We start from the raw sequence: 25,409 nt of genomic DNA on the forward strand, positions 1-25,409 counted from the left end.
GTAAATTTATACTCGATGTTAACAAATTTCTCTTCTTGAGAAACGCTTTTCTTGCCATCACCTATATATGTTTCATATCCTTTCTACTTTGACCATCATCAGTTAGTTTTCTACCCAAATAGCAAAACTCATCTACTACTTTAAGTACCTCATTTCCTAATTTAAATCCTCAGCATCACCTGATTAAATTTGACTACATTCCATTATCCTCATTTTGCTTTTATTGATGTTCATCTTATATCCTCCTTTCAAGACATGGTCCATTCCGTTCTTCCAAGTCCTTTGTTGTCCCTGACAGAATTACAATGTTATTAGCAAATCTCAATGTTTATATTTCTTTCCCTTGGACTTTAATTCCTATTCTAAATTTCTCTTTTATTTCCTTTACTGCTTGCTCAATATACGTATTGAATGAGATCAGAGATAGGCTACAACCCTGTCTCACTACATTCTCAACCACTGCTTCCCTTTCATGCCCCTCAACTATTAACCCGCTATCCGGTTGCTGTACAAATTGTAAATAGCTTTACACTCCCAGTATTTTAACCCTGCCATCTTTAGAATTTGAAAGAAAATATTCCAGTCAACATTGTCAAAAGTTTCTCTAAGTCCAAAAATGCTGTACATGTAGATTTTCCTTGCCTATTTTCTATGAGAAGTCATAGGTTCAGTATTTCTTCGTGTGTTCCTACATTTTAACAGATCTAGGATGATCTTCCACGATGTCGGCTTCTACCAGTTTTTCCATTCTTCATTAAGGAATTCGAGTTAGTATTTTACAACTGTGACTTATTAAACTGATAGTCCGTGCTTTCTTTGGAATTGGAATTATTTTATTCTTCTTGAAGTCTGAGGATATCTCGCCTTTCTTATACGTCTTTCTTACCAGATGGAAGAGTTTTGTCATGGGTGGGTCTCCCAAGACTATCAGTAGTTGTAACTTGCATAAGATCAAAACGAGTACCACTTTCATAACCCTATATTTACACAACTTATTGCATTAGAATAACACACAAACTCATGAGGCTAACTATTAGCAACAATTAATACGTAAAACTGTCATTTTTCAAAATAAGTGTTCAAAAGATCACGCTTTTATCATATTGTTCTTATTTCTCGGCCACTAAGTGCGACATATTGAAATGATGCTTACAAGCGCTACTAGCGCCAACAAAGTGCATTTTGTAAATAAAGTTCACGTTATATCTTTTGTCAAGTAACAACTAATTAAGTTAAGACAGGTCCCAACAAGACAAAATATGCAATACTTCCTATAACGCACTTTATGTAGCCATATCAGTTTTATAAGTAATTTTAGCCTACGAGGCGTAAACTGTCACGGTCACGTGCTATAGTAATTTTAAACATCTAGCACATTACAGACATGAGAAAAAGTAAGAATTGTAATTTTACATAGTTTTACTCATAATAATTTCATGTTACTACTTACTATACAACATAAATATTACAAAAAATGTCGTCAAAACTGTAAACTTCAGGCGCAACTCATAGAGGGCGCCATACGCAAAACCGATGTGTACTGTCCCAGATCACGTAAGAAACAGATTGACCGTCCTTACGGCGGAATAGGCAACCGTAAAAATAGTTTTCCCGTCGGTCAACAGATGTTACAGGCGACGCTACAATGCTAACTGACCTGTCCATGTCGCGGAATTGGCAACGCTGTATCTTCGGTGACGTGAATGACGCTGATTTGCGTTCGGCTAGAGCGCTGCGCGCGAAATGCATTCGTCACACTGCTGACTGTAACTCATGATCGGCTGTGGTTTTTCCCGAGTTTTCAATCTAAGAATGTAGATTAGCTCCTGTAATTCTACAAACCAAGTTTATTTCTCACAATCACATGCGAAATGAAAGAAACTAAAAGTAACACACAAACATTTCTCGCGAGTTACTGTTTAAATGCAGACTATATTGCAGTCGCAAGGGTTTTACACTCGCCTTCCATGCCGTCTATTTCCTCTTTGCTATACAGCTCTTCTGATACTGATTATGGTGGTAAAAAAGATCTCCACGTGCAGGTTAACACTAGAAAGTTTTCAAAATGCGCACTCGGTTATGATGCGAATTAAGGCTGGACATATTTCAGTGAGAGTCATTTCAACTTTAAATTCTTTTACTTTGCATGTAACTTATCGTAAATGATATAAGAGTGGCACAAAACGATGAATTTTGGATTGTTGTTGAAAGGGGGCTGCAAACGCGGTAATATACAAGTGAAAGCGTGTTTTTCGAGCATATTTTGGCGGTGTCAACTTTGAACAGCCACAGACGGCAAACCATAATTATGTGAAAAATTTACTTTGTACAGTTTAAAGATAACCCGCAAATATTCGCCACAGACGCTTTTATCTGCAACACAGTTATTACTGGGGATATCCGCACTCGCGCAGACCTGTTACTATAAGTAGTGTTGTTTCCAAGTGAAAGCTATGTGAGCATTATTAGCGCACAGACAAAAAAAAATAATTAAAATAGGCAGCATCTATAGTTTGCATGTCATGCTCGTTCTCTTCTATTCTCCTCCCTTCATTCCAGTATAAACGCTTGTTCACAAGTATAAACGAATTATCTATGAATACTCGTTTGCAGCAGTGTAAACGAGGTTTTACACTCGTTCACTTCGTTCGCTCTAGTATATACCAGGATTTAGAGGGATCGATGATCTAGCAGTTAGATGACGACTATTATTCATTTATTTCACTGTTGCGATTTCAGCTCTAGAGTCATTTTCATGTACCAAGGGTAATGCTTCTTAAATTGTTTACCAAATGTTACCACACTATGCTTTGCATTTTGTTATCCATATGTTATATTGGTTTGAGTTTTCACATTGCACACAAAAATGCCTCTACACCCAAAATTACGATAGTGAAGTGAATAAACAGTTTTAAAAAGTCCAAATCGCAGCAAAGATTTCCTTTAAAAATTATATGACATGATTTTTGTACAGGAAGGGCTGCCACGTTATGTCGAATATAACATCGACAAAATTTAAATAGGATCGAATGCTTATGGATCTTTATTAATTCTTACTCGTAACTAATTTATTGTTTTACCTGAATTTAAAATCCACTCGCGTAACCTTTCTTTATCTTTGATGGGAAATCTGAACATTTTTAGTTCAGGATTTATTTGTCTACTCCTTCCACAGTTGATATACTCGTAGGTCCTCGGTATGACGACTCGATCCTCTACCACCGGTATGTCAGAAACAGCTGTACTTCACAAACGCCAAATAGTGGAAAGCTGCACGCGTTCGGCCGATGTTGCCACATATTTCACAGAACGGAGTGCCATCTAGTGGTTGATTCCAGAAGTAAGGGTGTGATGCTGTTGCTGCCTGGTGGCCGTTCCCTGACAAGGGTTGCCTGCCAGACCAAGCGATTGGGCAATCTGTTTCTTACGTGATGTGGGGTACTGTGAAACAAACATATAATTTTACGACAGTAATGGTTGAACTGTGTAAGCAATCACTTGAGCACGAACAACTGCTACAATTCCGCACTGGTATGTAATGTTAGCATTAAAAGACAACGATGTGATGGACTTATAACTTTTGTAAATCACATTGTAATATATACTCTTGTATTTGTTTTAGCATTGATAATGACCTGACACAGGTCGAAATCTGATCTGCGTTGTGACTATAAATGTCATATTAAAGCAACTTAATTCTACGACTGATTGCTGCTGTATCTAACCCAATATAACCATGTAAGTAGGCTGTTTATGTTTTCTTATTGGCAACGTTACGTAGCACTGCCATTGTAGTGTTGCGCAGTTGGAGGTGAGCCGCCAGCAGTGGTCGATGTGGGGAGAGAGATGGCGGAGTTTTGAAATTTGTAAGACTGGAAGTCATGAATTGCCATATACATTATGACTTTTCAACACTATTAAGGTAAATACATTGTTTGTTCTCTATCAAAATCTTTCATTTGCTAACTATGTCTATCAGTAGTTAGTGCCTTCAGTAGTTTGAATCTTTTATTTAGCTGGCAGTAGTGGCGCTCGCTGTATTGCAGTAGCTTGAGTGATGAAGATCTTTGTGAGGTAAGTGATTTGTGAAAGGTATAGGTTAATGTTAGTCAGGGCCATTCTTTTGTAGGGATTATTGGAAGTCAGATTGCATTGCGCTAAAAGTATTGTGTGTCACTTTAGTGAATGTTTGAGTACATTCAGTTTTGCTCAGCTGTTTGAAAAGCAAACAACGTAAGAGGTTTATCAGCACAGTAATTCATAAATTTGTCTATGGGGACGTTTCATATGTCGACCCTTAGCCGAGGATACCTCACTGGAATCTTCTGATTCTCAAATAAGTCAAGACACATTTTCTGCTTGTCAAAATGTGAATGTTGCCGGTGCAACTTCACTGCCGAAAAGCACTGAGGAACATGTTTCAGACACCAGGGCATTGTTATTACAGTTAATGCAACAAATGGGACAAAGGCTACAAAAGTTAGACACAACGCTTGAACAAAATCAGAAACAAATGGGACAAAATCTTCAAAAGTTAGACACAATGGAACAAAATCTTTGAAAGTTAGACACAATGGAACACAATCTTCAAACGTTAGACACAATGGAAGAAAATCTTCAAAAGTTAGACACAATGGAACAACACCAGAGACAAACACAGCAACAGTTGGACGCAATGGAACAAAAGCTTCAAAAGTTAGACTCAGTGGAACATAAGCTTGAACAAACATGTGAAGATTTAACTACTGAGTTACATAACATTGAGTCGAAATGTCAAAAAGTCTGTAATGACGTAAAAACACAAATTTGTGAGCATTTTCAACCTACTTTTTCATGGCATGAAAATGCATTACAGAATCACGAAGCAGCCATAAAAGAACTGCAAACTATTGTTCATGAGAATCATGAGACCTTGCAAGCTAAAATTGACTCAGTTGCATCTACCGATTCGGTTACGCAACTTGCAAAAACTCAGGAAAACTTAAAGGACACAGTAGATACTCTGAAAATTGGTTCAGAAAAAAACATGGAGGAAATTAGTTCATTATCAAAGAAAGTAGTTGAACTTTCGGATCAGCTAAATAATGTATCTACGAAGGTAGATGATAATCTGAATGAAACAAAACCGGTAGTCTTTAATGACACAGAAGAGTGCGAACAAATTAGGAAATTCAAACAAAATTAGAACCAAAGAGAAATCTGGGACGTACAAGATCAGCTGACACAGGTAATACAAGAATTACGTATTTCAGAGGACACTCGCGCCCCAATACAGGAAGAGGGACATGGAAATACGGAACAGCCACAAAATAATAACACAGCGCATTTCGGAAATTATGAAAGAAATTGGCAAGGTGCACCGAATTTGAAATGGAACCGCCGAAACGACGTAACAATGACCGCTATGCAACTCGCCGACATGATGATTTTGACTATAAGCTGTTCATTACTACACGTAAATTTAAAACATTTAACAATTCTGGCAACGATATTCATCCACAAGCGTGGCTCCATCAATTCTCTCATTGTTTTCCTCCCAACTGGTCATTAGAGCACAGATTAGAATTTATGTGTGGCTATTTAGAGAATGAACCAGCTGTAAGAATGCGATCGGTCATTCACGATTGTCACAGTGAAGGAGAATTTTAGCATGCCTTCCTCTCAGCATATTGGTCTCAAACTACACAAGACCGAGTAAAACATAGCATCATGATGAAACATTTCGAACAATCTGAATTTTCCAGTCTTGTGAAATATTTTGAAGACATGTTGCACAAGAATCAGTACCTGTCAAACCCATACAGCCCCTCAGAACTCATCCGCATTTGCTTAATCAAATTACCTGAACATTTACGACATATTATTTAGTCAGGACGTTGCAAAGACGACATTGAAGCTTTTCAGAGACTCTTACATGAATTAGAAATTGACAATGACAATCGCGGAACGCGAAAACAGGAACACAACAATTACAGGTCACATCCGTCGCAATTCCGCGATGAAAGAAATAATAACTGGACATGACAAGGATATTCCCACAACACAAATCGTGACCAAAACAGACACCAACCGTATGACAACCATTGGCAGAGTAGTGATAATTACAGGGAAAGATCGCATTTCCGTAGTAAAGAATATGACAGAGACAATCATAGAAACAGACAACATGGCAACCAGAACTATTATTATCACGGGAGACAGAATAACTTCAGACGCAACGGACCACCATGCAGTGATAATTCAGGGAGAAATTCTCCACCACTTAACCGACAAAGAAGGAAACTACAGGAACTACCGACATGACGACAGACGATATAATCATAGCGACAGACCTGATTTCATCAGAACTGGCGAGATTCAAACAGAGCAGGGCACTCTCGACAAGGTGAATTTGTAGAAGTTAGGTCTCCTAATCCCAATAACGACGCACGCCAACAAAGAGACAGACAATGACTCGCACCGCAGGCAGCCACGTGCGCCGGCTGGCTCAGGGAAAAATTACATAGACGCTAACCTTGAGAAAAATTCCAGTATTCTTTACTGACGTATACCACATGATAATTGCGTTGAAGTTGAAACTCTGCGCACTAGAGAGTAAAGGTTTACACCACATTTCTCATGTAAAACCGTTTATTGAAAGATAATCTGTTTTTTAACTTAGTATTTGCCATAAAACTTTTCACTTCACGCTACTAGTACAATTTGTCACACTGAGAAAATGTTAAGATGCAACAATGTTTTGAAGTTAACTATCCAGCCTAGAACCTAGGGAACATTTTTAAACTGAAATTACGAATGCATTGTTATAGTGAACAGACATCACAGTGTTATTAAGTGTATACATTCTTGCTTGTTAGTTGCACGATTACGTAATGACTATAAGGCTTACATACTTAGAACATATACTGGTACTGCTAATGAGATTTTAATGCAACATTTTGGTTTACTTGAAAATACATTCTGGATTTAAAGTACTTTCAGTGAGATACCAGATGACACAGTGGTTAGTTTATGTGACAGTTACACGATTTTATCACGACGCTACTACTGAGTGACAATTTACAATGTTGCTTTTGCAGTGTTTCTGTTTTATATCTGCACAGCTTTTTTTTATTCTGGAAAGTAAAACATGTTTTAGTAGTAACTTTTGTGGTATAGCTACAATTACACTGCCTTTTCCATAGCACAACAGTACGTTACAGCACAGTACTTTCTTCATCACGGCAATAAGCTTATAACTAAGATATCTATACGCAAAGCATTTCACTTTTGTTTATCATGAGGTAAGTACATTGGCTTCTGCAGAACTTAGCTTTCTGAGGATGATAACTACGACACTTCCACAGAGATTATCTTACAACAAGACTCACAGCTTAGCGCTACAATACACGTATTTGAGTGATTAATTTTGTACTTAAATCATTTATTTTTAAGATATTTGAAGTACAATGACACAAAGGTTTTCTGTGATACATTTCATTCCATTGCTGTAATCTGTAACACCTGAGGGTATAATTACATGAATCCTCAGGGGGGTACACGCATACTTTGTGTACCATGTGTTTGGCAAGCACAAGGAGCCCTAGCTAATATGGTATTTGCTTATACAACTTTACACATCGGTACCATATTTCTCTAACACACAAATTACACAGCTATCTGATCATTTAACTGAGTGATAAACATTTTTTTTTACTACATCAGCGACACATGTTTATGCAATTACACAATTGGATAACTTCACACTTATGAAATTGTATTTTGTGAACTGTTCATATTTTTTAGGAACCATTGTGATACTATGAGAGTTTTGAATGATGTATTGCATAAGGGATCATGATTTTTGAAGTACGTTTGTGGTAGATGACTTTATTGAAGGTTTTGAAATTATTGAAAGAAGCTGCGAAAATTCTGAGATGTGATTGATCTGTTATGATGTTATTATTAGGATGACAATGTGTATTATGCTGTTGAGGTATGTTTATAATCAATAAGCTGAGAATCGTACTTTAAGAGTTATGAAATGTGTGTAAATGCGTGAATGTATCACAATGCAGGCAAAAATTTTTTGCACATTGTTACATTCATAGGATTTTGTTTCTACACATTTGCAACGCAAATTCTTGACCTGTGAAATTTTTTATATGAGACTGTCACTCTAGTGCAAACTGGTGTCGTAAATATTTCGGTAAGAAAGTTAAGTGACACCTTCACGTAATGTGTTGTGGGCACCCAGCTGCGCGACAGTCGCCTGGAAGAAAGCCATTAGTGTGTGCCTTTCAGAGGCACAGGGGGAGAAGAAAGGAGGCCATTATCCTCGCTATTGACATTCCATTGTAGAAAGTATCGCAAATACGACACGCTCATTACTTGGAAACATATCGTACTTTGTGCTACTTACTGAAATGCATATGAATTGATGGGAAATATTCTTACATCTGCAAATATGATTATGACAAGTGTCTTTCTATGAGAGTTGAGAGCTACTGACTTACGAAATGCCACATAGCTATTGAATGATGTTTTTATGCTTTGGTTTGCGTAATTGCTTATTTCATTTGATATCTGTTTTCCAGCGGTGTTGCAGCATTGGTTTTATAAAATAAACTTAAATGCATCTGCTAATGTGAACACTTTCTGTCAACAGATCTATTAAATAATAATTTTGTGGTCCACATTCTTAAAAAAAGGAGCACTTGGAAAGGAAAGAACAATAAGAAGGAACTAGTAACAGTAACTGCATACATAATTTTCTTTTCAAGAACATGGTAATATTTTTTTTACAATAAGTTGTTGTGGTGCACCACTTTAATTACATAGACACTAAGATGTGACATAGGTATTAGACATGGCCATCTTTACTGTAATATTTTTTCTGCTTGAGCTTTGTCATGTTTAGATATAAGTTATTGCATTTGCTGCTGCTCTTTGCCAGGCATAATGTTACTGAATTTGACTTTGTATTACTCTGTTAAGCCAGTTTTACCACTGATTTATTTTTATTGTTTGCTGCACATCGCCTTATATTAGTTGTAATATTGTAATTGCTTTGCTAATTTCTATAATGCTGCTTGCTTCGCCAATTTCCATTTTTTTGTCATTGCTGTTTGTATTAAATGTTTTGTGCTGCTGCATTGCCTCGCCTCTTAGTTTATGCATCTGAGCTCAGTAGATTTAAGTTAGCTTAAGAGGGGGTAGACTATATAAGAAACTGACTATGGACAATAGGGAAAGAATGCATTGAGAAGTTATATGAAAAAGATTTGGGCCAAAATGAGTATTGTACACTGAGAAATAATTATTTTGAAAGAAATATGAATAGAATACAGAAAGCAGGTATAGATAGGACTTTTTGGGAATAATGATGAATGAAGGGAGATCTCCAAGAAGTAAAGAAAGTTTTATTTGCAAAATACTGCAGTAAAACAAACCCTGTCCTTTCCTTTTGTATTATTCCGCTTTATGTTTGTGTACCCTTGTGTATTTGTGTTCATCCTGTCTTTATGTGTTTTCTGATATGATTTATGTTGTAGAATTTTTCTAATACTCAGCTACATTCACTATGATGAGGAATACTGTTATCCTCAAATATAATTTGTATTAATAATATATTATTTACTTTGTAAAGATGTTTAGACATTATTTATTCTGTTTTGTTTTAATGCTCATGTGTGAAGTTGGTGTTTCAAAAGTTATTCTGATTTTTTATGTATTCACTTATGTCATAATTCCTGTAACACTGATGTATAAGTTTATTTCTATTCTTTTGTAAAGCCTGTATTACTACAAATGTTATCTGTATTATTATGTTTTTAATGATGTATTTTATACCTTTGTTATTGTATTCTTATGTTATAAAATTGTAATTGATACCAGTTCATCAAATTAAGTAACTTGTAAGTTACATTTCACTGCACACGTTTCTGTTGGTCATAGAATATGGACAATATGTGAGAAGTAGGGACTGATAGTGTTTGCACATGTGTTAATAATTCAGCAAGGGACTGGATAGCAGCATTGCTGGTTCGAAGGACATTTCAAAAAAAATTTTGTGAGTGCACAAGTGGTGGTTCATGGACTTGCTATATTATCCGCAAGACTCTTCAATGATGATTGTGCACCTGCACAGTCAAATGGATGGCTGCTGGCCGTCTGTACAAGGACTGCAGTGGGTCTGCACCTCTGGTGGCCCACCAATACCGTAATCTCTACCAGGACTACAGTGGGTCTACTATGTGATGACCTACCTACCAATATTCTTCAAAACTTTGAATGACTCTGCTATGGATTTGCTCTGTTGTGACCCATTACCTGTCTGCATGTCGAGAGACAGCACTGTCTTTCCGTTGGAAGGACAACACTACATCTTCAAGACAGCATGTAAATCCACTACTTCTGTGTGCATTTTCTTTTACTGCTCAGACTTTGAGAAAAACACTGCAATTTTTCTGTGATGAATGATCAGGACTGTCTTTATGGACTGTGAGAAAATTTTAGCCTTTGACCAACATTGTATTGATAAGTGTGTGCATTTGATTTCTTTGTTATTGTAATTATGAAAAAAATTTCAAATCTGTGTTGGCCACTGTCCAAAACAATTTGTAAAATTTTTTGTGGGGAGCATGGGGGCTATGTAAGTAGGCTGTTTATGTTTTCTTATTGGCAACGTTACGTAGCACTCTGTATGAAAATCACTGGCTGTGCTGTGTGCAGTCTGTGGCTAGTTTGCATTGTTATCTGCCATTGTAGCGTTGGGCAGCTGGATGTTAACAGCGCGTAGCGTTGCGCAGTTGGAGGTGAGCCGCCAGCAGTGGTCGATGTGGGGAGAGAGATGGCGGAGTTTTGAAATTTGTAAGACCGGAAGTCATGAACTGCTAAATACATTATGACTTTTCAACACTATTAAGGTAAATACATTGTTTGTTCTCTATCAAAATCTTTCATTTGCTAACTATGCCTATCAGTAGTTAGTGCCTTCAGTAGTTTGAATCTTTTATTTAGCTGGCAGTAGTGGCGCTCGCTGTATTGCAGTAGCTTGAGTGATGAAGATCTTTGTGAGGTAAGTGATTTGTGAAAGGTATAGGTTAATGTTAGTCAGGGCCATTCTTTTGTAGGGATTATTGAAAGTCAGATTGCGTTGCGCTAAAAGTATTGTGTGTCACTTTAGTGAATGTTTTAGTACGTTCAGTTTTGCTCAGCTGTTTGAAAAGCAAACAACGTAAGAGATTTATCAGCACAGTAATTCATAAATTTTTCTAAGGGGACGTTTCAACCACAGTCGTTGCGTGCACCCACCCCACGGAGGGCAACCTGATGAATAATTTCTGTTATCTCATCATACATTTCTTCACTCTCTTCATCATCTGCAGAGCTAGTTGGCATATAAACTTGAACTACAGTGGTGGGTATGGGCTTTCTGTCTCTCTAGGCTACAATAAAGAGTTCACTGTGGTGTTCACAGTAGCTTATCCACATTCGTTTTTTTATTCATTACTAAACCTACTCCTGAATTACCCCTATTTGATTTTATATTATAACCCAGTGCTCACCTGACCAAAGTCCTGTTCCTCCTGCTAGCTAACTTCATTAATTCCCACTATACCTAAGTTTAACCTATCCATTACCCTTTTTAAATTTTCTAATCTACGTGTCCGATTAAAGGATCTGACATTCCACTCTAAATCAATAGAATGCCAGTTTTGTTTTTCCTGATATATACATCGCTCTGAGTAGTTTCCGCCCAGAGACCCGATCATCATTTAACTCTACAGTAAAACTGCATGCCCTCGGGAAAAATTATGGCAGTAGTTTCCCCCTGCATTCGGCCGTTTGCAGTACCTGAACAGCGAGGCCGTTTTATTGACATTAGAAGGTCAGATCAGTCAAATCATCCAGACTGTTGTCTCTGCAACCACTGAAAAGGCTGCTGCCTCTCTTCAGGAACCATACACTTGTTTGGCCTCCTTAACAGATACCTCTCTGTTGTGGTTGCACCTGCGGTATGGCTATCTATATTACATTTACATGAAGGGCTTATTTCAATAGTGGTACAAGTCAATTTTTGTTCATATTGAGATACAGTCCTAAAGTTAAATGAGCGCTGAAAAATCTGCACTTGAGATACCAGAAATATTCAAGCATAGGGCTTCTTGCTACAGATGAACCTTTCTTTCTGTTTGTTTGGCTCATTAATTTCAGAAGCATTGTAGACAGAAAAGTACAGGCAATGGACTTGTACCACTACTGAAATAAGCCCTTCATATACAACCGCTCCCTCACAGAAAGATCCGACGTAAAGACTGGAAAATTGCTCAAGTCACACCAATACGCAAATAGGGAAGTAGGAGTAAACCGTTGAATTACAGGCCCTTATCACTAACGTCGATTTGCAGTAGGGTTTTGGAACATATAATGTATTCGAACATTATGAAGTACCTCGAAGAAAACGATTTATTGACATATAGTCAGCACTGATTCAAAAAATATCGTTCTTCTGCAACACAAGTAGCTCTTTATACTCATGAAGTAATGCGTGCTATCGACAGGGGATGTCAAATTGATTCCATATTTTTAGATTTCCAGAAGGCTTTCGACACCGTTCCTCACAAGCGTCTTCTAACCAAACTGCGTGCCTACGGAGTTGTGCGACTGGATTCGTGATTTCCTGTCAGAAAGGTCACAGTTCGTAGTAATAGCCGGAAAGTTATCGAGTAAAACAGAGGTAATATACGGCGTTCCCCAAGGAAGTGTTATAGGCCCTCTATTGTTCCTGATCTATATTAACGACATAGGAGACAATCTCAGTAGCCATCTTAGATTGTTTGCAGATAATGCTGTCGTTTACCGTCTTGAAAGTCACCAGATGACCAAAACGAATTGCAAAATGATTTAGATAAGATATCTGTATGGTGCGAAAAGTGGCAATTGACCCTGAATAAAGAAAAGTGTGAAGGTATTCACATGAGTACTAAAAGAAATCCGCGATAAGTCACACAAATCTGAAGGCTGTAAATTCAACTAAATAGTTAGGGATTACAATTACAAATAGCCTAAACTGGAACGATCACATAGATAATGTTGTGGGTAGAGCCAACCAAAGACTGTGATTTAGTGGCAGAACACTTAGAAGGTGCAACAGGTCTACTAAGGAGACTGCTTACACCACGCTTGTCCGCCCTATTCTGAAGTATTGCTGTGCGGTGTGGGATCCGCATCAGATGAGACTGACGGATGACATCGGAAAAATACAAAGAAAGGCAGCTCGTTTTGTATTATCGCGAAGCAGGGGAGGTAGTGCCACAGAGATGATACGTGGAGTGGCAATCATCAAAACAAAGGCGTTTTTCGCTGCGACGGGATCTTATCATGAAATTTCAGTCACCAGTTTTCTCCTGCGATTGCAAAAACATTCTGTTGGCACCCACCTACACAGGGAGAAATGATCATCACGATAAAATAAGAAAAATCGGTGCTCGCACAGAAAAACTTAAGTGCTCGTTTTTCCCGCGCGCCGTTCGATAGTGGAACGGTAGAGAGACAGCTGGAAGGTGGTTCATTGAACCCTCTGCCAAGCACTTTTATTGTGAATAGCAGAGTAATCACGTAGATGGATGTAGACTGAGACACGCAAGCCTCCCCATCAGCGGCAAGACGCATGGTTCATGGGGGGAGCTGGGAACTACTGTTGTGTATCAAACTTAAGAAAATAATATTAATCTGTGTAACCCAACACCAAATTAAGCACAGTACACTGTGCTTAATTTTTATGACTTATCCCTAGATCTAAACTCATAAGGTACGCTCTATGTTATTCTCTTTTCATGTGGTAATTTCTTTTTCTCTCGTAACTGTACAGGTATCTGTGGTAACACATAAACTATACCCTTAAGAGGTTTAACTCGATTAGCATGTAGAACCTATGTTTTCATCGGTAATTGCAATTTGACATTGACCAGTGAAGTCATCTCCATTGCCTGGTATGGTCTGTGAAACTTCATCAAGAATTTCTCAGTTTTTCCCATTGGGGAATATAGATTTACAAACTGAGCGATTTACTTGTACCCTGCTCAATCCGCTCTTGACGCTCCAATGCTTTTGTGTTTGCACGTTTCACTCATTGCCGAACTTCTTTCAATGGTTTTGCAAACTGGTATGGTGTACTCGTTCTGGATGACTTGTGGATAGAACAAAATAGTGCGCATTTCCTTTACTTTCAATGTACAATATAACGCTTCATCGGATCAGACACAAAATTAGTTCCATGATATGTCACTGTAGTTTCTGGTACACCAAACCTAAGCAGCTAGTTATTAAACGTGGCTTGAGCTACAGTACTCATTTTCTGATGTAGGTTTGGCGACCTTTGGAAATGGCCAGTCACTATTAGTACATATTTATTACCCGCTAAACCCCTATGAAATTGTCCTGACACGTTAATACCTATAATCTGAAGAGTTTTTTTTCTGATTCTGGTAATCTCTGAAGTTGTATGGTTTGGTGACTCAAATCTGTTCACTTAGCACATGGAACGCTATTTTCTACTTATTGCCCCAAATTACAACATGTTCCCCACCAAAATCTTTCTGCAACTCGTCTGTCAGTGGTTCTCCTTCCCACATGTGGTCACGTGCTTATCCTAATACTTCAGTTTGTCGTGCTGCAAGACAACGATGCAAGGTTTGCATTTAGTTGACTTACAGAGCACAGCTCCTTGCATAAGAAATTGTGGTTATTTACTGCATACTTGCCAGTCTGTATCCACAGCTTGTGCGTTCTTCAAATCTACTAGATTCAATCCCGTTACTTACACCACTGCACTGTCATACTGGGCATATAAGCATTCGTATGCCGACACGAGGATTGTGAACCACTCCCTATTGAAACTCACTTAATTTCAGTGTCCGTCTTTTTAATCAACTTGAAGGGCCTTTTGGTCCTAATAATCACTTCAGGAATGCGTGATGTGTAATTTCTTTAAATTTAAAGCCATATCGGTAGCAAGAGGAATATGAAACGCCGTGTATCAAAGCTAACATCTCCTTTTCTGCTGTAGAATAATTGTGCTCAGCTTTGGCGAGATGCAAAGCTACCACATGTTCTTTCCTATCTACAGTTTGACTTAAACTGATACCCAAAGCTGTCTTCTTTACATCACAAGATAATATAAATTCTTTAGCAAAATCAGGAGAAATAAATACAGGATATAAAATTAGTATATCTTTCAAATTTTGTAATGCTACTTGACACTCTATTGTCCAAGGAAACGTAACACCTTTTTTCAGTAATCTATTCAATGGTTGTACAGTTTCTGCAAGGCCTTTTATGAATTTTTGGTAATAATTTGCCAGTGCAAATAATGGTTGTAGTTGTTTAACTCTTTGTGCTGGAAAAACCACATATAGTTGAAGTGAGTCAGGGCTCCATCCTCACTCCATCTTCCCTAGATATGCAATTAGTGGCTGGTCAAAATGACATAGATCAATACTTAATGTAGATGAGCTGTTCCCAGTCTATCAAACATGTCACGTAGGAATTCTGTGTGCTAATCTAGATGTTTTGAAAAGACGTTGATGTCATCCAAATAGACCATGCATTTTTCAATGTTTAAACCTCGGAAGACTACATCAAACAAGAGCTGCAATGGTGCACGAGCATTTTTAACCTAAAAGGCACTCTGCGATGCTGGTAGTGACTGAATGACATTGTGAAAGCTGTTTTCAGACTGTATTCTGGACATACTTCAGTCTGCTGATTCCCATTCCTTAAATCTGTCGTTGAAGAGAATGTACACTGCCCCAGGTTATCCAACATTGCAGTTATATTTGGAACTGGATATGTGTCCGATACAGTATATTCATTTAAAAATCTTTAATCACAACGGAATCTGTATTTTCTTGTTCTGTTAGGTGACGTTATCAACACGACTACTATACTTGCTGACCAAGGGCTATCACTGTGCTTTATTACGCCTTCCTTAAGCTTCTGATCTAAGAACTATTCTATTATTGGCTGCAGATATTCTGTTAACCAATGCTGCTTGCAGTACACTGGTGCACGAGTATCTGTTGGAGTACAGTGCTGTGTTATGGATGTGGCTGGCACAGGCCCTTCTGAGTGAAACAAATCTCTGCAGTGAACTAACAGTGAATCCATGACTCAATCATTACCCTGTAAATGACTAAACTTGTTATACAGGGTGGTCCATTGATCGTGACTGGGCCAAATATCTCACGAAATAAGCGTCAAACGAAAAAACTATGAAGAACGAAACTTGTCTAGCTTGAAGGGGGAAACCAGATGGCGCTATGGTTGGCCCGCTAGATGGCGCTGCCATAGATCAAAAGGATATCAACTGCGTTTCCATAAATAAAAACCCCCATTGTTTATTACATATTCGTCTAGTACGTAAAGAAATGTGAATCTTTTAGTTGGACCACTTCTTTCGCTTTGTGGTAGATGGCGCTGTAATAGTCACAAACATATGGCTCACAATTTTAGACGAACAGTTGGTAACAGGTAGGTTTTTTAAATTAAAATACAGAAGGTGGGTACGTTTGAACATTTTATTTCGGTTGTTCCAATGTGATACATGTACCTTTATGAACTTATCATTTCTGAGAACGCATGGTGTTACAGCGTGATTACCTGTAAATACCACATTAATGCCATAAATACTCAAAATTATGTCCGCCAACCTCAATACGTGTAACGACATTTCTCTCAACAGCAAGTAGTTAGCCTTCCGTAATGCGCTGATGCATGTTGTCAGGCGTTGTCGGTGGATCACGATAGCAAATACCCTTCAACTTTCCCCACAGAAAGAAATCCGGTGACGTCAGATCCAGTGAACGTGCGGGCCATGGTATGGTGCTTCGACGACCAATCAATCTGTCATGAAATATGCTATTAAATACTGCTTTAACCGCACGCGAGCTATGTGCCGCACATCCATCATGTTGGAAGTACATCGCCATTCTCTCATGCAGTGAAACATCTTGTAGTAACATCGGTAGAACATTACGTAGGAAATCAGCATACACTGCAACATTTAGATTGCCATCGATAAAATAGGGGCCAATTATCCTTTCTCCCATAATGCCGCACCATACATTAACCCGCCAAGGTCGCTGATGTTCCACTTGTCGCAGCCATCGTGGATTTTCCGTTGCCCAATAGTGCATATTATGCCGGTTTACGTTACCGCTGTTGGTGAATGACGCTTCATCGTTAAATAGAACGTGTGCAAAAAATCTGTCATCGTCCTGTAATTTCTCTTGTGCCCAGTGGCAGAACTGAACACGTCGTTCAAAGTCGTCGCCATGTGATTCCTGGTGCATAGTGATATGGTACGGGTGCAATCGATGTTGATGTAGCATTCTCAACACCAAAGTTTTTGAGATTCCCGATTCTCGCGCAATTTGTCTGCTACTGATGTGCGGATTAGCCGCGACAGCAGCTAAAACATCTACTTGGTCATAATCATTTCTTGCAGGTCGTGGTTGACGTTTCACATGTGGCTGAACACTTCATGTTTCCTTAAATAACGTAACTATCCGGCGAACGGTCCGGACACTTGGATGATGTCGTCCAGGATACCGAGCAGCATACATAGCACACGCCCGTTGGCCATGTTGATCACAATAGCCATACATCAACACGATATCTACCTTTTGCGCAATTGGTAAACGGTCTATTTTAACACAGGTAATGTATCACGAAGCAAATACCGTCCGCACTGGTGGAATGTTACGTGATACCACGTATTTATACGTTTGCGACTATTACAGCACCTTCCTTCACAAAGCGAAAAAAGTGTTTCAACTAAAACATTCATATTTCTTTACGTACTACAAGAATATGTAATAAAAAATGGGGGTTCCTATTTTAAAAAATGCAGTTGATATCCGTTTGACCTATGGCAGCGCCATGTAGCGGGCCAACCACGGCGCCGTCTGGTTTCCCCCTTGAAGCTAGACGAGTTTCGTTCTTTGTAGTTTTTTTCGTTTGATGCTTATTTCGTGAGATATTTGTCCCGGTCACTATCAATGGACCACCCTATATAACGCACTCATTCTCACGGTTTACTTGACATTGTGCTCTCCCATCAATATCTTCTTAGTTGAGTGCCTGTATTGTAGTTACTACCAATTCTTTCTGGAGACTTACATTGTTCATTCTGAAGTTAATGATGCTTACTGGCACCATAACCTAGCCATTTATTTCCCTGGCACTTCTTCATATAAAATAGTGCTGTTCGTCTAACATATCGTTACTTGACAGAAGTTCTACTGAACACAAAGCATGTTGTGGAACTTCGATATCTATCATACCCCGAACTAGCTTTCCTGTACCTGCTGGTCTTCTGTCATGAAAAACAACTTTTAATGTACTTGTACACAGTTTAGCTGGCACCACTTTACCGAAGGGTGCACTTTGTGACAAAGAAACATTTGTAACTGTTGCACCCATCAGAAACGAATCTCAGTTGATCTGAACTGTCTGTTGTCAAAATACAATTTTAGCATGGTGCCTAACCAGAAAGTCCGATCCGAGTATTGTAGAAAATCTCCACCCCGCAGTGGGCAATACTCTCATTTGTTCCTGAAACCATGGTTTTTTTTCTTTAAACTTGAGCTCTGTTTCCTTCTCTGAATCTATTTTTTTTATCTCCTATTGTGAACAATCCATATCTCAGCGTTTGGGCCTCATGTCCATGAGGTCCAGATTCTCAGAAGTAATACTAGTTTGATTTGTGTAAAAGAGGGAAAAAGAAATTGCGCAAAAATGACACAAACACGGGCGGCTAGTACGAACGAGTTGGTAGATGCTCCTACAGGGCAAGTTTCTAAGTTGTTAGAGGATATTGAAGAACAGAAAGAAACTTTAACTAACAGCTAACGCAATAGGCAATAGGTACAATCTGTATTGGCAGAACAACAGCTCCAGTCAGGTTTGTGTGAGACTAAAACAATAGTAAGTGCTCCTAAGTCATTTATTGATCCTTCAACCATAAATCTAATAACTCCCTTTTCTAGGAAAACAGCAGAGGACATTGCTGTGTATATAGACGATGTACGAGCCACAAGCGCGTTAAGTAGCTGATCAGATGAAACAGCTTGCGTATGGCCAATTACGTATGACAGGCGATACAAAAACCTATATCTCATATCATGAAGTTCTTAATAAAGTAGGCACATTCAATGAGTTAGGAGAGGGTTTGCGTTAGAACTGTAGGAAACAGAACAGTGTATGATTTTTTTAGGGAGAAGGTAAATAGTTTAACACAGAAGATGAATGAAATAGTGAAATCATTTTCCGACAGAATAAACAAAATTAACGTTCAGTTGCACTGATGCATGAGCCAGATGTGGGCAGAGTATTGCTCAAAGAAGTGGAAAATAGAGCGCTGAGTGTTTCTCAGGGGTATTCGCCCAGATTTTTCACGGCGGTTACAGGTACAGTCTTAGACATAAAAACTGGCCGCCGGCCGGCCCCCACGGAGACTAAGTCCGAGTCGTTCACTTAAGGTGGCCAATAAAACTGACCGCCCCTGTCAACTCTAACATGTATGGTCATCAGTCCCCTAGAACTTACAACTACTTAAACCTAACTAACCTAAGGACATCACACAACACCCAGCCATCACGAGGCAGAGAAAATCCCTGACCCCGCCGGGAATCGAACCCGGGAACCCGGACGTGGGAAGCGAGAAAGCTACCGCACGACCACGAGATGCGGGAGCCTGTTAAGTCCGGCTATCTGCACAATCTGGCAACACTGTAAGATACGGAAGTGTTAGGAGGAAGTGTTGTCTACTTCTGAGTTGTTCTCGGACTGGGTGAGGCCGTGGTCTAGTTGCGCCGGCTCGGTAGCTCAGCGTGTTCGATCAGAGAGCCGGTTGGCCTCTGTAATAAAAAACTGAGTGGAAGGATCAACAAACGAACTTGAACGGACGTCATGTGACGTTCGCAACGACCAAACACAACGATCAACAAATAAAAAAAACGCAGTGGTAATCGTCGTGCATTCTAAACTTGTAGTCGCATGTTCCAGTGTAATTTTTTTTTTTTTTTTTTTTTTTACACATGTCAGTCTAAACTTATGAGTCTGATTGATCATGGAAGATAATTCGCTTAACGTTCTACCCCACAAGCAATAACAAGTATTCCAGAAACAATTCCGCAGGACAGCTCGTGGCTGCCTCGCGATCATAACAGCTTACGCTGGAGCGTTTCCTCGCGCTGCAGCGGCTACCGGCCATCCACCGCCTGAAATCCGGCGCCGCCCAGGTGAACGCGACGCGACGCTGTCAGTGTATGTATCAACTGTCATTTTCGAATTTGAAGTTCTAATTATCATCTTGCAGTTAAGCATTGGATTTTGCATACTTGAAAATCATGAGCTACAGTTAAGCATTGTAAAATTGAGTCGCAAGTGGAAAAAGGTGTAACATCTGCAACACAACGTTTACTTTTGGTATAACGCGGGGGTGAAGGCAGAGGAGGCAGTTAGAAAAATTTGAACTGTGTTTGGAGCGAGTGCTTTTTGGAAAAATACGCCAAAGACCGTTCTGGCATGAATGATTTTCCACATTAAGGAAGTCTCGACTACTGATATATGTGATAGATTACCATTTTACCATAATGCGACATTTGCATTCAACAGGCAAGATCAGAAGTCTGGTGTAGGAGTACTGCATGCTCTAATTCGTAACAACAAAAATCAACGGAGTGACTATTATTGAACGTCGTCAGGTCGCTCATTGAGCATTCCTATGCAGTACTGTTACTGGTGACGTATTATGATGCCTTTATCGTTAACTTACTAAGAACAAATAAAAGGCTGAGCACGACCAAAAGACGTAAACTCGAGCAAAGAGTAGTGTGAACATAATATTTTACATCTGATAGCTCCAAAAGTGTGTTTTGGGCTACGAATTCTGCCCCAAGGGGTGTGTGCAACACAGCTGGAATTTGGTGCCAACAACATCCAGGAGATTGATAGGAAAGTCTTCTCTCAGGCACTTGAATTGATAGGGAAGTCCTCTCTCAAGCACTTGTCCCTCTCGTCATATATTCGTAAAATTTTACCTTTCCCGCTCTTGTTCGATCAACCGTCGAGGCCATTCATTTCTAGACGAAAATACTCTTAAAACTACACTGGTTTAATGACATTGTTTGAACCAGTGGGTTTCTACGGGCGTAGAATTTGTAAACAACTTTAGCATTGTCGGATCGTTTTAGATATCGTGAAAGAAAATTCTGCTGCTGGTTAATTTCTCTTTGATGATTACTGTTGCGTTTAGTAAACTAATTGAAAATGCAATTAAAATATTCGCTGTACTAATACAAATTAAAATCAGCTTACTACAGAAACATCATGACGGCAGGCTATCTTAATAAAGCGTTAAGTGTTAACAGGAATTAGTAGGATATTACCGACTTTTGACTTCGTAAAGATTTGTATTTACTGCATTTCCTGTATCACTTGCGAGTATTATGAAAATGTGGCATTTCATAGATAAATTATGTATTTACAACAACAAAAAATATGTCGGCAGAAAACCAAAGTGACTTTATGAATTTGGCAGTAGCGTACGGTTTTCGCTCTGACACTAAGTGTTACTGAAAGTAGCAAGACGAATTTTGCTCGAGCGTTTTCTTATGATTCCCTTATTGAGTTTGTATCTGCCTACTTGTAGCTCAGCTACAAAAGAATTAAAAATCTGGCCTTCATAGAGTCTCGAAAGGCGAACGAAAGCAGCTTGTACCTGGCAGCCAAGCATGTTAGCTGGGAACTGGTTTTTTCCTAAAGCGGCAAGATATCCCTTTGTGGTTGAATTGTTGGCAGATGTCAATCAGACGTGTGCATTTGGTCTAAGCGTTTCGGAGTATTGAATTTGTACCAATGATTTTTCTATAGGTTTTTTCTGTCCCAAATAGAGAGTTGTAGTCTCCCATTAGTATTATCACGTCATCTTGGTGAATTTTGCTCATAGTATTTTCGAGTGTATCCCAGAATTTTTCGACATTTCCGATGTTTTTCTTATTTTCGATGTTGGTCAGGGCATGTGCATTGATGAGTGTATATTTTTTACTGGGGCTCTGAATGAGCATAGTCATAAATCGATTGTTGATGGGTGTGATTTCTTTGACAGAGTTGGTGATAGATCTGTGTTCGAGAAATGCAATGCCGAAGATTGGTACGCTTTTCGCTACCTTTTGTTGTATTTTGCTCTTGAAGATACAATGGTTTCCATAATGCAAGGTTTCATTGTCAGTTAGTCGTGGTTCTTGAAGAGCAAGGATGAGAATTTTTTGTCGATTTGATTTCGTCAGTACCACCCATATGGGGGAGGGTTTCCCCTATCCAAAATGGGATTATTATTATTATTATTATTAGTAGTAGTATTATTATTGTTGTCATGATGTCATCAGCTAATCCGATATTGTGTATCTTCCCACCTGTTGTGTCTAGGCAAGACAGCCTAGACACAATGCGAGGAAGCCGAAAGGCACGCGCTTAAACTCACGCAAGATGGCGTGAGGTCTGAAACAGGATACGTAATGAATGCTATAAAGAAAAGTACGTAGCTTCTGGAATACTTAACTTTAATCCATCATTTGTATACAGCGTTCTTGATGATACAAGTGAGACTCTGTAGATACATGCAATGTTACTAATGGCGCCTTGCTAGGTCGTAGCCATTGACTTAGCTGAAGGCTATTCTATCTGCTCTGCAAATTAGCGAGGCTTCGTCAGTGTGCATCGCTAGCTACGTCGTCCGTACAACTGGGGCGAGTGCTAGTACGTTTCTCTAGACCTGCCGTGTAGTGGCGCTCGGTCTGCCATCACTGAAAGTGGCGACACGCGGGTCCGACATGTACTAATGGACCGCGGCCGATTTAAAGCTACCACCTAGCAAGTGTGGTGTCTGGCGGTGACACCACACCACCACTGAAATAGATGGGTATTGTTCGATTCAGTATTAACATCACATACATATTGGTTATAATTACGCTAAATTGCTGCTAGTAGACATATTTCTCACTTTTTCTTAGACATTTGCTACCCGTTACTCCATCATAGGAATATATGTGCGCAGCATTGTTGCAATACAGACGTTTAAATAATCCGATTTCTGTAATTTCATTTTGATACGAGATCGTTCTAATCGGATTCAGTCAGTCAGTCTTAATTTCGATATCCGGCTACGACTCTCATCATATTATAGATTGGATAAACCACATTCTTAATCGGACTGTTGAATATAGATCACTTATCAATGACAGGGCCTCAATTCTTAAACACTGTGGAAAATAATAATCGAATATGCTTATTACAAACACGTTATTTAAATATAAATATATGAACTAACGAGATAACAGTTTATTTACCCATCATAGCAGAGCAGTGCGAGATTGGTTTCAGGGCCAAGAGAGGATAAAGCTGTTGCCGTTTGTTCCACGATCACCGAACATCAACCAAATAGAGAATATGTGGGCAAAGGTAACAAGGTCATTGCCACGTGGACCTGCAAATGCAAGCGACCTTAGTACGAATATAGAAAATGTATTGTGGGAAGTAAACCATCACGCTACACTGTCGACGACTTAATGAAATCAATGGCCCTACGCCTTAGAGAAATCTTACGTAATGATCGTGGGTGGGGTGGTTACTAAAAGCATACTCGTCCACAAAACCCATGTGGACAATTATCTGATAATCAGTCAAGCTTTGCTTTGTCGCAGCTCTTTAGCATACAAGTCCATTTACTTTCAGTCTCCTACTTACAATTCTTGCAATACAAGGTAATTGAAAAATCTCATCCACTCAACGCGAGCTGAGGAATTGACTGGTGCATGTGTTGTTCAACACATAGTAGTTGTCACCCTCACGGGAATCAATGACTGTTTGCGCGCGCGCGCGTGTGTGTGTGTGTGTGTGTGTGTGTGTGTGTGTGTGTGTGTGTGTGTGTGTGTGTGTTTTCGTGTTCACGCACAGTCTGAATCAATACTATTAACATTAGAGAGACAACCAACAATAAATATTGCATCAAATATGACTGTAAAGTATTTTAATGCGATGGGAAGTTACAAACTGAATTTTTACCCAACCCGCGTCCTGCATATTACGTTAAGTAAGATGTATTAACTCCATAGTATCGTTAGCAGAGACACTGCACTCTTTGTTGTCGAGGCTCGCGACAACTGCAGCGATTAGCAGTGCCCAATGCCGCCGCGATTTGTTTATGTTGGTTGAGCGTGGACACTGCAGCAGACGCTTCGCCATAAACAGAAAGAAATCACCTTGGCTCTGACTGCAGTGAGCGATATCACTGCCTGCGTGTTCTTACAGTAACCAACGTGAGACTCTACTCACAGGTGCCATGGAGCAATTGCAACGGGTATCATGGCATTAGCCATCAGAATATTACGCAGTAATGAAATGTCCACTATATTTGAATTCCAAGAAAATAGGAAACTTTCACAAAGGAATGTGAGGTGACATCAAGATTTATCAAAAATGGTTCAAATGGCTCTGAGCACTATGGGACTCAACTGCTGTGGTCATAAGTCCCCTAGAACTTAGAACTACTTAAACCTAACTAACCTAAGGACAGCACACAACACCCAGCCATCACGAGGCAGAGAAAATCCCTGACCCCGCCGGGAATGGAACCCAGGAACCCGGACGTGGGAAGCGAGAACGCTACCGCACGACCACGAAATGCGGGCAAGATTTATCCAACATACAAAAATTAACTGCAGGGCTTTCATGTATGCAGTAGCAGCACACAAGGAAATATTATGTCTTGGAAGCGTATATTTCATTTCCTCTTCTCATATTAACGCCCTTGTTTTATTATGAATTGAGAAAATAAACACGAAAAACTAAAGTTCCTGAGAAGCATATAAGTCATTTCCTCTTCTCGTATCATCACTTTTGTTGTAGTATGAAGTAAAAAATAAACAGTTTAGGGTTGTGACACCAGATTCTTATCGTAGGCGCTATCGGAAACGCATAAAGCAGGGAGCTGTCCATTCTTTTGTCCAACAGTCTGTTTCCTTTCATGCATTACTCCCACTAGGAGATTCTTATTTAAGGACTTGTGGGCATCAAGTTCTTACGGTATGGAAAAAATGCAACAAAGACTGGTTCCCCTAGAGCAGCGAGGATATTTGCACATGTCTGTATTCTACAATGACTGCCAGCTGGCACAACACTTCACAGAATCCATGCGGCCGGCAACACAACTGTGCGTGCACTTCAGACGTCATTCAGTTAAGACGCCAGGTGATGGATGGAAACGTCAAATTAACGTCGTTTTCAGAGTCGTATTCAATCCAGAATGAGGTGTTATTAAGGTAGTTGAGCGTTCTGGCAATTACACTTTTATGATTCCCCTA

The sequence above is a fragment of the Schistocerca piceifrons genome, chromosome 1 (assembly GCF_021461385.2).
Source record: "Schistocerca piceifrons isolate TAMUIC-IGC-003096 chromosome 1, iqSchPice1.1, whole genome shotgun sequence".
NCBI lineage: Eukaryota > Metazoa > Arthropoda > Insecta > Orthoptera > Acrididae > Schistocerca > Schistocerca piceifrons.